This window comes from Diabrotica virgifera, chromosome 9, assembly GCF_917563875.1.
Source record: "Diabrotica virgifera virgifera chromosome 9, PGI_DIABVI_V3a".
NCBI lineage: Eukaryota > Metazoa > Arthropoda > Insecta > Coleoptera > Chrysomelidae > Diabrotica > Diabrotica virgifera.
In genome coordinates, this window is record NC_065451.1 from 89162328 (window position 1) to 89176659 (window position 14332).

A 14332-nucleotide genomic window follows, 5' to 3' on the forward strand; every position below is an offset into this window, starting at 1 on the left:
ATTTTTTGGATGCCTAAATCCTCTTACATAAATAGGATTTTCATCTCGCGTTCTAATTTCATGTTTAATGCCAGAAGTAAAAGTTAACTTATTTTTATCATCATAAAAAATGTCTTTGTATCTTTTGCACAATTTTAAAATTTTATCTTTTTCTTCTAAATTTAAATGACTAGTTCTGATAATAGAAGGATCAAAATTTGTTGGGCCATTTGAGACCTCATAATTATTTAATTTTTCTACATGAATAGGTTCAAGTTGAATATGATTACAGAAGGAAATATTATCTATGTAATTGTCCTTTGCAATGTGAATGGACTCTGGTATGACTACGTGATTAATTACGGTCTCAGGGAATAAAATTTCACCTTCCGCAACGTCTACTGGAATTTTACTATACAGCGTTTGAAATGGAATTGTGACACCGACACTCTTAAGGGTCAAGGTTTTTGTCTGATAATTTATGACAGCTTGTAAATTTTCTAAATGGCGATTCCCAAGTAAAATGTGAAATTCGCGATTCCAATCGGCGATTCGGGCATCAAAAATTTTATTTACGTTCATTTCTTTTAGTAGAGGGGTTTTTATATTTTGAAAATATTTACGAGTCACGTTCATTGAAGTTAATGTAAAGGGTTTTTCATAAATGTGAGAAGAATTAAAATAATTTACAGCTTTAGGGGAAATAATTGTATCAGAACCTCCTGAGTCAATTAAAACTTTTAAACCAGTTTTGGGCATGATAAAACATGGTAAACGGGGAGAGTTATTAATATTATTTAAGTTTATAGAAGAGGTGGGTCGTTGTTGAAAAGGTCGTACTGAAAATCCTGAGAATGTTCTTGGCTATCTGATTCGATGTCTTGTGTGAAATTTTCGGGATTTTCGTCAGAATTAGCATCTATGTTGAAATTATGAGTTCTTGTAGAAATAGTCATGGGTTGATTGGATGAGATTGTTTGTACACCACTCATAGGAGAAGTATAATTTCGATTTGGAACATTTCGTCTATTATAAAGATTTTTTGGGTTAGGTTTTCTGAAATTCGGATTATTGCCGAAAGTATTGGGCTGAGAATCGTTTCTAGGATTATTGCCGAAATTATTGGGCTGAGAATAATTCCTAGGAAGCTGGCTTGATTAGCCTGTGGAAAATTTCTTTCGGGAAAATCATAGTTAGGTTGTTGTTGGCTAAAATTAGGTTGTGGCGAAAAATTAAACGTGGGCTGTTGCATATTACCAGGGGGATACATAAAGTTATTTTGAAAATTGTTCGGATTATTATTTCTATTATTAAATCTATCTGAATTGTTTTAATTAGAATTATTTGGTTTTTGTCTAAAGGTATTCGGTCGTTTATTTTGTTGACCTTTCAAGAAATTCATGTATTGTTGTTGACTTTTGTGGTTATCGTATGCAATGCATTTTTGGAGGGCAGCTTCTAGAGAGTCAATTTTAAAATGCGACAAATATTCGCAATAGGGGTCGTTTATGCCGGTACAAAAGGTTTTAAGGGCAATATTCTTAAAATAAGGGGTTTTGAAGGTAACTGTGGCAGCATTGTCATTAAGAGAGATATGCTGTAGAAGATCATTTAAGTTATTGGAAACTCTTTGGTGATATTGGTCATAATTTTCGTTAGGTTTTTGTACAGTGGTAGACAATTGGTTTACCAAAATTTCTTCAGAACGTCTATCGCCATATTTAGCAAGTAAAGCGGGCCGAATTTCGGTCCAAATTGTTTTGTTAGAATAGTTTAAAAAGTCTCTAGGTTCACCCTTGATACGAGAAACGATATTAGCATTTAGAACAAATTCTTGTGGTTGGGTAATTTCTTGGGTACCCAAAAATACAATTAAATTATCAACCGATTTAATAAATGTGGAGAGATTATCTCCAGTAGAAAATTCGGGTAAAGTGTTACATAAGCTAGAAATATCACTATTAGACATAGGCATTTTTAATTTTTTAACTGATTTTTTAGAACTACGGATATTATTATGTTTAGAACTACTAGAAGTATCTAAGACAAGATTTTCAAATAAAACTTCTAAATTATCTCTTGAAATATCGTTTAAAATGCTCATAAAGGAAAGTAAGGAAAATAGACTTACAGGATGATGATCACTGGTGATATTATCTGCATGCTCTTCCTTCTTATCCCAGGTTCAGCGGATTCTCGTCGAACAACTGAAGTTGACCAGGAAACGGGTGGTTTCTGTACGAAGAATCCTGTCCGCAGCGCCAGAAATGTTGGGAACACTTAAACGTAACTTTTAAAAAAAGGTTTTATTTGAGAAATCACAACTTTTACAACTTATGGAACTATTGTTATACAATTAAATACGAATTAAAAAGAACGCTGAAAAATGTATATTGCATCTATTTATTGGTTCGGTTATGCTGCGTCGGCTTCCGGGTCATCGGTCAGCCTGGGACGTTGACGCTTGCATTTCTATATCCATATCTCCGTAAATTTTGCTCGGATTAACTGGAAATTTTAATGGTATACTCTTGAAAATATTTACAATCAAATAATCCAATAAAAAAAATCGAAAATAATAATCAAAAATACTATACCCCCCCTTAAGTCTTTGTCTTCATTTTTCTCATGATTATTTACAAACAAAATGTAGCGAGATGCTTGAATTTATAAAATCTTCATTAAAAGAAATAAATTTTAATGTTAATATTATAACCCATAAAAATCTAAATAGTAGAAGAAAACGTGGGCTTCTTAATGGAATAGGCGTCGGCCTTAAATGGTTATTCGGCGTCCCCGATGCTAAAGATGCAGATTTCTATTCTGATTATATCAAAGCTTTAATGAATATTCAAAGAGAAACAGATTTATTATTGAAATGACAAATAGGAGTCATATCATCCACAATTACTAATTTCAATAACTCCTTAAATTCTCTACATCATAATATAAAAGTAATGAATCAAAATTTTGGAAAATTTAAGAAATTTCTTCAAAATACTATTAGTAATCAAGAGAAAACAAATATTGAACTAGATAGGAATAATAATCCTATTAGACCAAGAATAGACCAGGAAACAGAACGAGCCTCAATTCCAGATTGCTTCAAACCAGAATATAATGATACTCGTGCCATTATTGATTGCACGGAATTCAGAATAGAAATTCCATATTCACTTGAGAATCGTGTTTTTTGTTACTCACAATATAAACATGGATTTACATTCAGAGTTCTATTTGCTATAACTCCCAGTGGTTTCATTTCTTTTAAATCAGATGCTCATGGCGTATAAGTGATCCCATATTACGGTTACATCTGGACTAATAAATCTTTTATATCATGGTGATAAAATGTTAGCGGATAAGGATTTTCCAGAATTCCACATTGATGGTTGTGGAAAGAAAATTGTGATTGTAATGCTACCATTTGTTTAAGTACAAACTGGAGTTAATCAAGGAAGAAACTGATAAAACTTATGACAGAGCTAGAGTAAGGATACACGTGGAAAGAGTCATGCAACGATTGAGGACATTTCGTGTTTTAGATAAGTTTGTTTTGTTTTTACTACCTGTTAAATTAATACTAACAACCCGTATCTAAAATCTATGTTAAAACATTTTTGACAATACCCCGTATCTACACAAAAAAAACTGAAAATACTTCAAAATGTACTTTTTCATCTTTTATTTAATAAAAAATGAAATTATTCATTTTAAGGTCAAGAAAAAAGTCTTGTGTTCATTCATTTTTTGTTTCAATATCATATTTTGTCTCTCCTGTAAAATTCGCTTATTTCAGATACGGGTTATTACAGTTAGGCCATCGATATAGAACATCGAATTTTGTATTTTGGCCAGACCAGGAAACAGAACGAGCCTCAATTCCAGATTGCTTCAAATCAGAATATGATGATACTCGTGCCATTATTGATTGCACGAAATTCGGAATACAAATTCCATCTTCGCTTGAGAATCGTGTTTTTTGTTACTCACAATATAAACATAGATTTACATTCAGAGTTCTATTTGCTATAACTCCCAGTGGTTTAATTTCTTTTAAATCAGATGCTCATGGTGGACGTATAAGTGATTCCCATATTACGGTTACATCTGGACTAATAAATCTTTTAGATCATGGTGATAAAATGTTAGCGGATAAGGATTTTCCAGAATTCCAAAGTGTTATTGATGATTGTGGAAAGAAAATTGTGCTTGTAATGCCACCATTTTTTAAGGACAAACTAGAGTTAATCAAGGAAGAAACTGATAAAACTTATCGACAGAGCTAGAGTCAGGATACACGTGGAAAGAGTCATGCAACGATTGAGGACATTTCATGTTTTAGATAAGGGCAAGTAGTTCCGCAATCAAATCACAGATGGCAGTACAGGAAGCAATCATTATATTGCACAGTGGTGTCTCTGTGAAATATTTTATGCAGATAGTGACAAGCCACTTTCTAATATGGCCGCCGCCTACTCGCTACGACAACCTGTGACGATAAAAACGGTGTTTTTTGTGAAAATATGGACAAAGAGATGGTGCTAGATAGCAATAATGATTGAGATAGTGATCCACCAATAGGTGATAGTGATCAAGATCCAAATTATGATCCACATTCAACGGTAAGCGTATTTTTTTTAAGTGCAGCTTATCATATTCTACCTTTTAAATGTTTTAATAACTATTTTACGACATTTTCCGTTTTTATTGTGCGAATTTGTAAAAATAAGAAGGATGGCAACAACCATTATTATAGTAAGTTATTATTATGATTTTTACTTTTGTTTGTAGTACTTTTTCTTTGTTAACGTTATCGTGTAGAATTTAGTGTGGCTTGTCATTACACAGCATATTGAAAATCTTTTTTTTTTCAGGACGATTCGGAAAATGTTTCGAGTGAGAACACTTCCAAAGGCAATAATCTGGAAAAAGTAATAGGCGAAAATGTGAAAAAATCATCTCTTTGGCGAACACGAAAATCGTCTGAATACAAAAGAAACCAAAGAAAAGTAAAACGTAATAAGGAAAAGGAGTATTATAGCGAAAGTACAAACAAAGTGATGCAAGCTCGAGAAATTAGACTACCTTGCCTTTGTTCAAGGCAATGTGCACCAAAACAACGAAAATCTTGGGTCCTTTCATATTCAAAATTCATACCTATTTGGATGCATTAAAATTTGTAATAAAAAACGGCACTATCCGAAAAAAACTAAAAGGGCAATGTCTGGAAGAAAATATAGTGTGGAATACTATGTCGCTGTCAATACAGAAACCATCAAAATATGTAAATCCGAATTTATGTCCGTTCATAGTCTTCAGCGATCTAGAGATATTTATGCTAATAATATTGTATCGCAATTAACTTCAGGTACTAAACAGAATAAGTGATGAAGCTATTCTCAGTATGTTAAAGACCATATCTTATTATAACCGACATATGCAAGACATGTGATGAAACGCTGATTAAAATAGAAGCAGCAAAAGTTGAGAGTAATGACGAATTAACAGCTTCCTTGACGACAAATTTAAATGTTTACAAAGCACGGGCAAAAGCAATGCAGGACTTGCTAAAACCCGAAACTGCTGATGCAAAAACAAATGATAAAAAATTAGTTAATTGATTTATAACCTGGCAGTACCGAAACTGACTACAGGAGTAGCTATTTACTGCAGAAAAGTATGGCTTTATAATGTTGGTATACATGACTGTGGTTCGGAAAAGGGGCGCATGTTTGTATGGACGGAAGACAGCTAAATGAGGTAGTGATGAAATTGGAAGTGCTGTTTTAAAGTTTTTATCTAATAAGTCAAGCATTAATGAATTGGTGTTGTTCACTAACAACTGTCCGGGACAAAATAAAAATTGGACGTTAACCCTTTCACCCCCAGCTACTCATTTTTTGAGGTAAATAATCCCAGCGATTTTAAGTTTGGACATACGGCGTAAGTTTTCATGCTTATATACCAACGGCCGTACGTTGTACGTCATAGGAACGAACCTACACTGAAAAATGTAATAACTTGTACAAAAAAGATATTTTCTATTAAAATGCATGATACCGTATACCGTTGAGTGAAAAGTATAAAAAGACGCAACCAAATGTACTACTTTGTGCCAAATTTTTCTCACGGATAGATGCCACCTGTACATAATTCTCCAGGATTTCCCACACTTTTTACTTATTTGGATTGGAGATTCAGTGGCGTATTGTTTTATAATAGTATGATACAATTGATTCAAAAGATGGCATAATCCAGACATCCAAAGGCAAAGTTATCCTCCAACATCAAATGTTCTATATGGTCCATATAATGTTCAGGAAAAAGTCACACCATTTTGAGCGTCGGGTTTGGGTGGGAGAGTGGGGAGAAATCGGTCAATTCGTAGTTTTTTACGTTCTTCGTCAATATTTCTATAACTATGCGGTTTAGCATGAACAACCTTCTATACAAAAATGTTATTAAATTTGAAATAAAAAAGGTCCTATGCATAATCCTTCTAAAATTAACAGTTCCAAAGTTACGGAGGTAGTATAGTATAATTGGTCCAAAAAGAGGCCAAACCCAGACATAAGTAAAATTTTTCCTCCAACACCAAATTGTTCTACTTATATGCTCCACATATTGTTTAGTAAAAAGTTGCACCATTTTGAGCGTCCAGTTTAGGGGGGAGATGGGGGAGAAGTCGGTAAATTAGTAGTTTTTTTACGTTTCTCGTCAATATTTCTAAAACAACGCTTTAGCGTAAACAATGTTCTATACAAAAATGTTCTACATAAAATTTAAAACAAAAAGATCCCATGCACAATTGTTATAAAATCTACGGTTCCAGAGTTACGGAGGGTGAAAGGTGGAGGTTTTCTATACTTTTTATATATATATTCTTTTCAATTGATGATGATTTTGGTTGGTGAGGTTGACGTTTCTTCAAGGGCTTATCACCATCGGCCACTGAAATAGCAAATTTTATTTACAAAACAAAATCCTGTTAAAGAAAATTTCTTTCATCAGTAATAATATTATAAATTGCCCAAAAAAATTAAAAAGTTTCGAAAACCTCCACTTTACACCATCCTTAACACTGGAAACCTTAATTTTATAACAATTATGAATGGGCCTTCTTTGTTTTATATTTTATGTAGAACATTTTTATATAGAACATTGTTAACGCTAAAGCATAGTTTTAGAAATATTGACGAAAAACGTAAAAAAACTACAAATTTACCGACTTCTCCCCCATCTCACCCCAAACCGAGCGCTCAAAATGATGTAACTTTTTACTGAACAATATCAGAGGTGTAAAAATAACACAGAAAGAAAAATACAATTAAGTTTTTTTAAACGCTTTTATTTAGTTCAGTAGTTTGCGTCAAATCTTTAGACGTTAATTTAACTGTCTTTTCTCCAATGCAAATTAATGAAAATTTGCAGACATATGCATTCGATGGAACAATTCACAAATAGTCAATAAAAAAAATTGTTTTTATGTTCGTTAATTGTTTAAATAAAAAAAAACGATTTTAATGGAAAATGCTAAAATTCTCTCGTTTTTTACAATGTAAAAACTTTGAACTTTTACGGATTATAGCTAATGATATGAACTATACATAATTTCACTTTTTACGTTAATTGTTTACGCTATACTTCATGAATAAACAATAAAGTTTCAAATTTTTTGCCGATTCCGACTACTTTTCATGTTAGTATATCATATGTTTTATACAAATTTTAATAAACATGACGATATATTTTAATGTTTGAAAAGTGTAAGACTAAAAAGTAAAAAATAAAAAAATATAAAAAAAAATTTAAGAAACGCTTTTCTTTAGTTACGAGTACTAAAATTAAAAATAGTGTAAAAAAAATCAACCAAAAAGCAAAAAATAAAAAAAATTGAACAAATCTAACACATTCGTTAAAGAAAAGCGTGGGGCGAAAACCGTTTATTCGATGAAGACGCGCCACGCTTTTCTTTGACGAATGTGTTAGATTTTTTAAATTTTTTTTATTTTTTGCTTTTTGGTTGATTTTTTTTATACTATTTTTAATTTTAGTCACTCGTAACTAAAGAAAAGCGTTTCTTAAAAATTTTTCTTTATTTTTTTTATTTACTGATATAATACATAATTTATACTTTTGTGATACAACAAAAAATCGGGGTCTGAATCACTGTCACTCATGATAAGAAATAGTTTTCAAGATAATATAAAATAATTTCAAAGAAGACTGCACTTCGAACTGCAGTTTAAAACTAAATCGAAAACTAATATCTTTTCGATTTTATTTATTTATTTTAACCATAAGTAGCCTATCAGCAGGGACACATAAACTTTTCTCCGGATTATTAATTTAATCCTCAAGAAACTCTGTACCTGCAAAATATACATTATTATCTGGATCTAATTCAGTCATTCAGTGTTTACCTGATTGTATTCAAATTTTGGGTAAATATACCTGAAATCTAATGAAACCCTTTTAAAACACAGTATTTATCAATCATAAAATAGGTTTTCCCAAAATGTACTTACAATTAACTATTACTAAATATAAAGGTCGTATATTTTTCTACCTGTCTTTGGACAAAATTGTTTGTTTGAAAAGGGGTCGACCCACGATATACTAAACTGTGACTAAACTAAATAATTGAAGACAGATACTAATTTCCGATATTTATTTACAGTGGAACCCCGATAAGTCGGCCTCCGATAACCCGGATCGATTTTCATCAGATAAAATAAAAATGTTTTCACTTTGACTGAGTTTTTTTTACCAAGAAATAAACAATTATGTATACAACTGTACGTAATTTAGATGTACTGGACATAAGTATTTAATTATTTTGGCAAATATAATTACCTTTATCTGCAGGAGTACCGTATTTTATTAATTTTTACCATATTCTCGGGCTAACCCGGATTGTCGATAACCCGGATCGGCCGCGGTCCCGATTAATCCAACTTATCGAGGTTCCACTGTATTTATTTATTTATCTTGAAACGTTTTTTTCAGTGTAAGCAAAAAATCCAAATAAAAACAGTTGAAACGTAATAAAATAAATTTGACGTACGTCGTACGTCCTGAAGTATAGTAAGTGGACGTACGTCGTACGTCCACTGGTGCTGAAAGGGTTAATGGCCTTGTGGTTGCACATGGTTAAAGAAAAGAAATTTTAAAAAATTACCCACCACTTCCTGGTTAGTGGCCACACGCACTTACCATCAGATCGAGACTTTGCTCTCATAGAAAAACACCACCGGAAATATGCTCAATTAATATATTCCCAATCAGACTGGTATGATGTTATTAAAAAATCCTTTTGAGGTCACAATAATGGAACAAAATTACTTTAAACACATCAGTATATTACAAAATAATGCCAAAAGATCGACCAAAACTGACGACGGTAACAAACTTGATTTTTCAGAGGAGTTTTCATTTATGTTACATTAATACTCCCAATACTCGTTTTGTTAAGCACACTGTTTATGGTGCATACTGTTCTCAAACCGCGTATATCTTCGCGTTTGATTTTCCTTAGCCTCCGCCCACCGGCCAGGAATCCTTCTGATTGGCCGGTTTTTGATTTCTAAATACTAATTACGTCTTACTTTAATTCGCGAACCTATAAATTAGAGTAATTTTTCTGATTCTCTCTCTTACTTCGCCTAACATCTTTTTCGTTGTATTGAGCGCTCAATCTCGGCCATTTGGCCGTTTAACAGGCGGAATGCTGAACTAGGGGGAGAATCTGTGCTGCACAACACCTAAACTCGACTGTGTGCTTTATTTCAACACCCAAAAGCCCTCTTAGCCTTTCAGGGTGCTAGAGCTGAGGCAGAATAGACATAAAGATACGCCTAGAAAGGCAACCTATGAGAGGAAGTTACCTATACGAACCTCTCAACTAGGACACAGCACAACCTCCACCGACAATGGAGATAAAAGAGCATCTCGAGGAAGGGCTCCACCGACCTTATGCAGAGTCCAGCTTTTACCCCCCCGAGATGACATGGCGCCCATAACGTGGATTGGTTGACCCCACAACTAAGAGATGCCGGTTCCTGGCCTTCCAGCCTGGTGAAGATGCTGTTTCCTGTTCCTGAAACCAGAGAGATCCTGAGACGTTTCCGTAGGATGTATCCTCAACAGAGCGTATGGGCCGAAGGATCTTCCATTTGCTTGCTGAGCGTAGGGGCCGCAGGCATCGGAAATATAAGGGATGGTGGACGGAAAATCCCAGGGACAGCTACCAGAAGCCACATGGAACCAGCCTGGACCGCTTCTCCAACCAATACGTGAGTTTATTCTAACTTTTTCGTGTTGTGTTCGAGTAATTTAGTCAATCTTGTAATTTTTTACAGTAATTTTGGTATTGATCAACTTTAAATGTTTTAATATTTATCATAATACCAGTATCTTTGTTTTGCATATTTGATCTAGCAAAGGCGTTGAAATTTACATTCAATATTTTACTGCGTAGTCAACTACGCAGTATTTTGAGTATCACAATATTGCGTCATATTGCGCAATAATTTTGTAACCACCTTCAGTGTCTATGATTTACGTTTGTAAACGAATACTAAATTTTAAACTATTTCCACTAATTTTACCATATTTTTGACTTGCAATAAATTTTGCTATATTTTATTAATTTTCTAAGTTCTGACACATTAAATTGACATTTTGGTTATTGATTGCACCGTTTTGACCCTAAGTCTAAACGATTTTAATAATTTTTTATTGATTTTTATGCTTTTTATAACTTGAAATTCATAAATGTACTAACTTTTGAATTTATATATATACTAACTTTTGAATTTATATATGTACTAACTTTTGAATTTATATGTATATTAACTTTTTTGTTTGTTTTGGTATATAGGCCGGCATTTTAGCCACCTTGCTGTTAGTGGAAACAGCCAGTATTTTTCCAAGGTTTCTGCGTAGTTGCATCGACGTTAGATGATGCTCGAACTGCGTAGAAGTCTTTGAAGTGGTGGGAGTAGTACCGGGTGTTGATTCTAGCAATTGACACATGGCACGCCTTTTCCCCCCCCCTTCTCCTCCTTTGCCCTTCTGGCACTTGGATACTCAGAATTGTCATCTTTTCTTTTTAAAACATCATATTTTACTTTTTTTTTTTTTTTTCTAACTTTTAAAGTCCAGCACACTTGTTTGTACAGCGAGTTTGGTGGGAGTAGCACACCCACACCCGATTTTGACCTTTTTTTCACCTTTTCCTGTCGTTCTACAGAAGTAGAACGAACAGATAGACCAAGAGGCACAGGCAATATAGCCGCATGTTCTACTGTCTGTAAGGTTCGTTTTATCACGAACCGACATAGAACATGAACCTCTTCCCTACTACTATAACGATTCTTGTAAGAATCGACGTAGGGGACTTTACCTCCGTCAGGGAGTCACCCGGGTCGAACTGACGTCGAGGATACCTGTGTTGAATTTGGAGTACGACCTCCTTAGGATTCAACACATTTGTCATTTGTTGACTATTGTTTTGCGACCGGCATAAGACGGACAGATCCCGCAGCGGCGCAAAGAAACCATGTTTTGGACATAACCTTCGTCGAACGACGAAGGCTGGTGGTTTAGCAGAGGTTCTATCTTCCAAACCCACACCGTTTGCTTGACTATGCGGACGCATAGTCATGGTAGACGTATTCTTTGCATGGGATGCGTCTAACCATTATCAATACATATACGTCTAGATGGATTTTTGGCTCATGAATTTTCATTGATTTTCATTGTTACCTTACTGAAAGCTTTTCTAAGTCATGAAATTTGAAATTTTAAAGTCTTTTTCTTATTAAAATTTTCTAGTTAATTATTTGATATTTTGAAAAAATTTACAAGTCCATAAGTTTACATTTTACTTTTGTTAATTTTACTAAAATTTTGCTAAGTCCGTAAAATGTCATTTGCCTTCAAAAATTTTTTAAGTAATTTTTCTAAGTGAATTGAATTTTGTCTTGATGAAAAATTTTACAAGTCGCTTGTGGCTTTTGAAAAGTTTTCTAAGTTTTAAAGGTTTTGTTGCTTTTCGCCAAGAATCCGTCTAAGTCGCTTACTTTAATTTAGCTTTTACTATTTTTTTTTTGTTTGTTACGACAATAACTATTAATACTTTATTATTGTTAGTTACTATCATTCCTGTCTGCCTTTTACTACTATGAAGTTTAGATTATAAGTTGAAGTTTTTTTTACTATATTTTGTTGGAATTAGGATCTTTGACCCTTTTTTTTTACTATTCTTATTAAGTTACCGCCTAGACTGCAACTATTTCTACACGTAAAATTTTAGTATATTTTAAGCTTATGTTTAAGGGATTATACTTTTCTGTTGTTTTCTGCGATCCACCTGTTGGATACATCTTCCCCAAAGAGTACCCCAGGTCGATATTGTCTTTTCCTTGTGTATAATTACTCTAAAATCTACCCCAGTAGGGCGTATCCACAATCGGTTTGTCGTCTAGCCGAGGACTGGACACACCCACTTAATGCAGAACCTCTCTCCGTGGTATTCGTGGGAGGGTGATCGGGCTGCCTCCACGGTACAAAAATTTTTGTGTCGACTTGGTAATCTAGGGCAGATATAATTAATTTTTTTTTTAATTTTTATTACTAATTACTATAAGACTTATAATTAATTTTTTTTTTTTATTATTAATTAATATAAGATTTATTTCTTTGTTTTGGTCTTCAACCTCGATATTCCTTATTTTAAAACACCAACTGTAAAAACGTTTCTCTTGAGCTGTAATCTGAACAGAAATGAACGTCAAAAATTTTAATTTTAAGCGTAACATATAAGTATATGGTATCACTGTTTATAATTCAATTTTTTTTTTGATATATAACATACTGCAAACGTTGTTTGGTAGTAATGTACCACTGTGTAATTTGGAAGTATAGATTATAAGCTACCTCTGTATAATACATGTACAACATTTCGAACCTCTATGGACACTTTAGGGAAACGTATAAATAAAGGTTATACCCATGGTTCCCCTAAAGCTGTCGCACGACTTTGTTTCTATTTTTCATGTATTTTGACTTGACTTTTTTACCTATTGTGACTATGTTTTTTTTGTATCTATTTTATTAAATAAATACACCGCAGCACAGATTCTTCAGAGCGGGGGGGGTGTTCTCAAACCGCGTATATCTTCGCGTTTGATTTTCCTTAGCCTCCGCCCACCGGCCAGGAATCCTTCTGATTGGCCGGTTTTTGATTTCTAAATACTAATTACGTCTTACTTTAATTCGCGAACCTATAAATTCGAGTAATTTTTCTGATTCTCTCTCTTACTTCGCCTAACATCTTTTTCGTTGTATTGAGCGCTCAATCTCGGCCATTTGGCCGTTTAACAGGCGGAATGCTGAACTAGGGGGAGAATCTGTGCTGCACAACACCTAAACTCGACTGTGTGCTTTATTTCAACACCCAAAAGCCCTCTTAGCCTTTCAGGGTGCTAGAGCTGAGGCAGAATAGACATAAAGATACGCCTAGAAAGGCAACCTATGAGAGGAAGTTACCTATACGAACCTCTCAACTAGGACACAGCACAACCTCCACCGACAATGGAGATAAAAGAGCATCTCGAGGAAGGGCTCCACCGACCTTATGCAGAGTCCAGCTTTTACCCCCCCCGAGATGACAATACCAAGAAGTCAATGTATTTAAAAAAGGAAGGCCGTCACTGCTAACGCTCGATTCGTTAACACTTAAACACAAGGAGCCTGTCAAAATTTCGAAAAAAAAAAGATAGAGAACATAAAACTTTATTGTCCTATATACCGCCCCTATATCACCATTATTATGAATCCCTTAATGTTGTTCTGAAGCTTTTTCTTTTGATCTTATGCTCTATTTCATCGGACACGAATTAGGAAAGATGAGCATTCCTCCAAAATTAGCTGCTGGCGAAGAAGTTAAAAAGTTGACCCAAACTATTCAAAAACTTGTCGCGACGGTATCCGATCTTTCGTTAAAAACAACTGCATTAGAAAAGAAGATAACTTAAACAAGGGCAGGGGCTAGTCAGATTAACCTACAGAGACAGAGACTTGATAAGCTAGAGATAAAATTTGATAGCCTATGGGGATCAGTGAGATAAAACAATTCCTTGATCCATCTATGAGGGAACAAGCAAAACTTGATTTCTTTTTAACTTACAGATTTGTACACTGTATCTAAATACAGTACATATTTTCAAAAAATTTGATTGATTTTAAACTATTTTAGATAACGGACTCTCGGCTTTAGCGGACATCTCGTTCCCCAAATAGTCAGTTATATCGAGGTTTTACTGTACTATTAATTACTAACGTT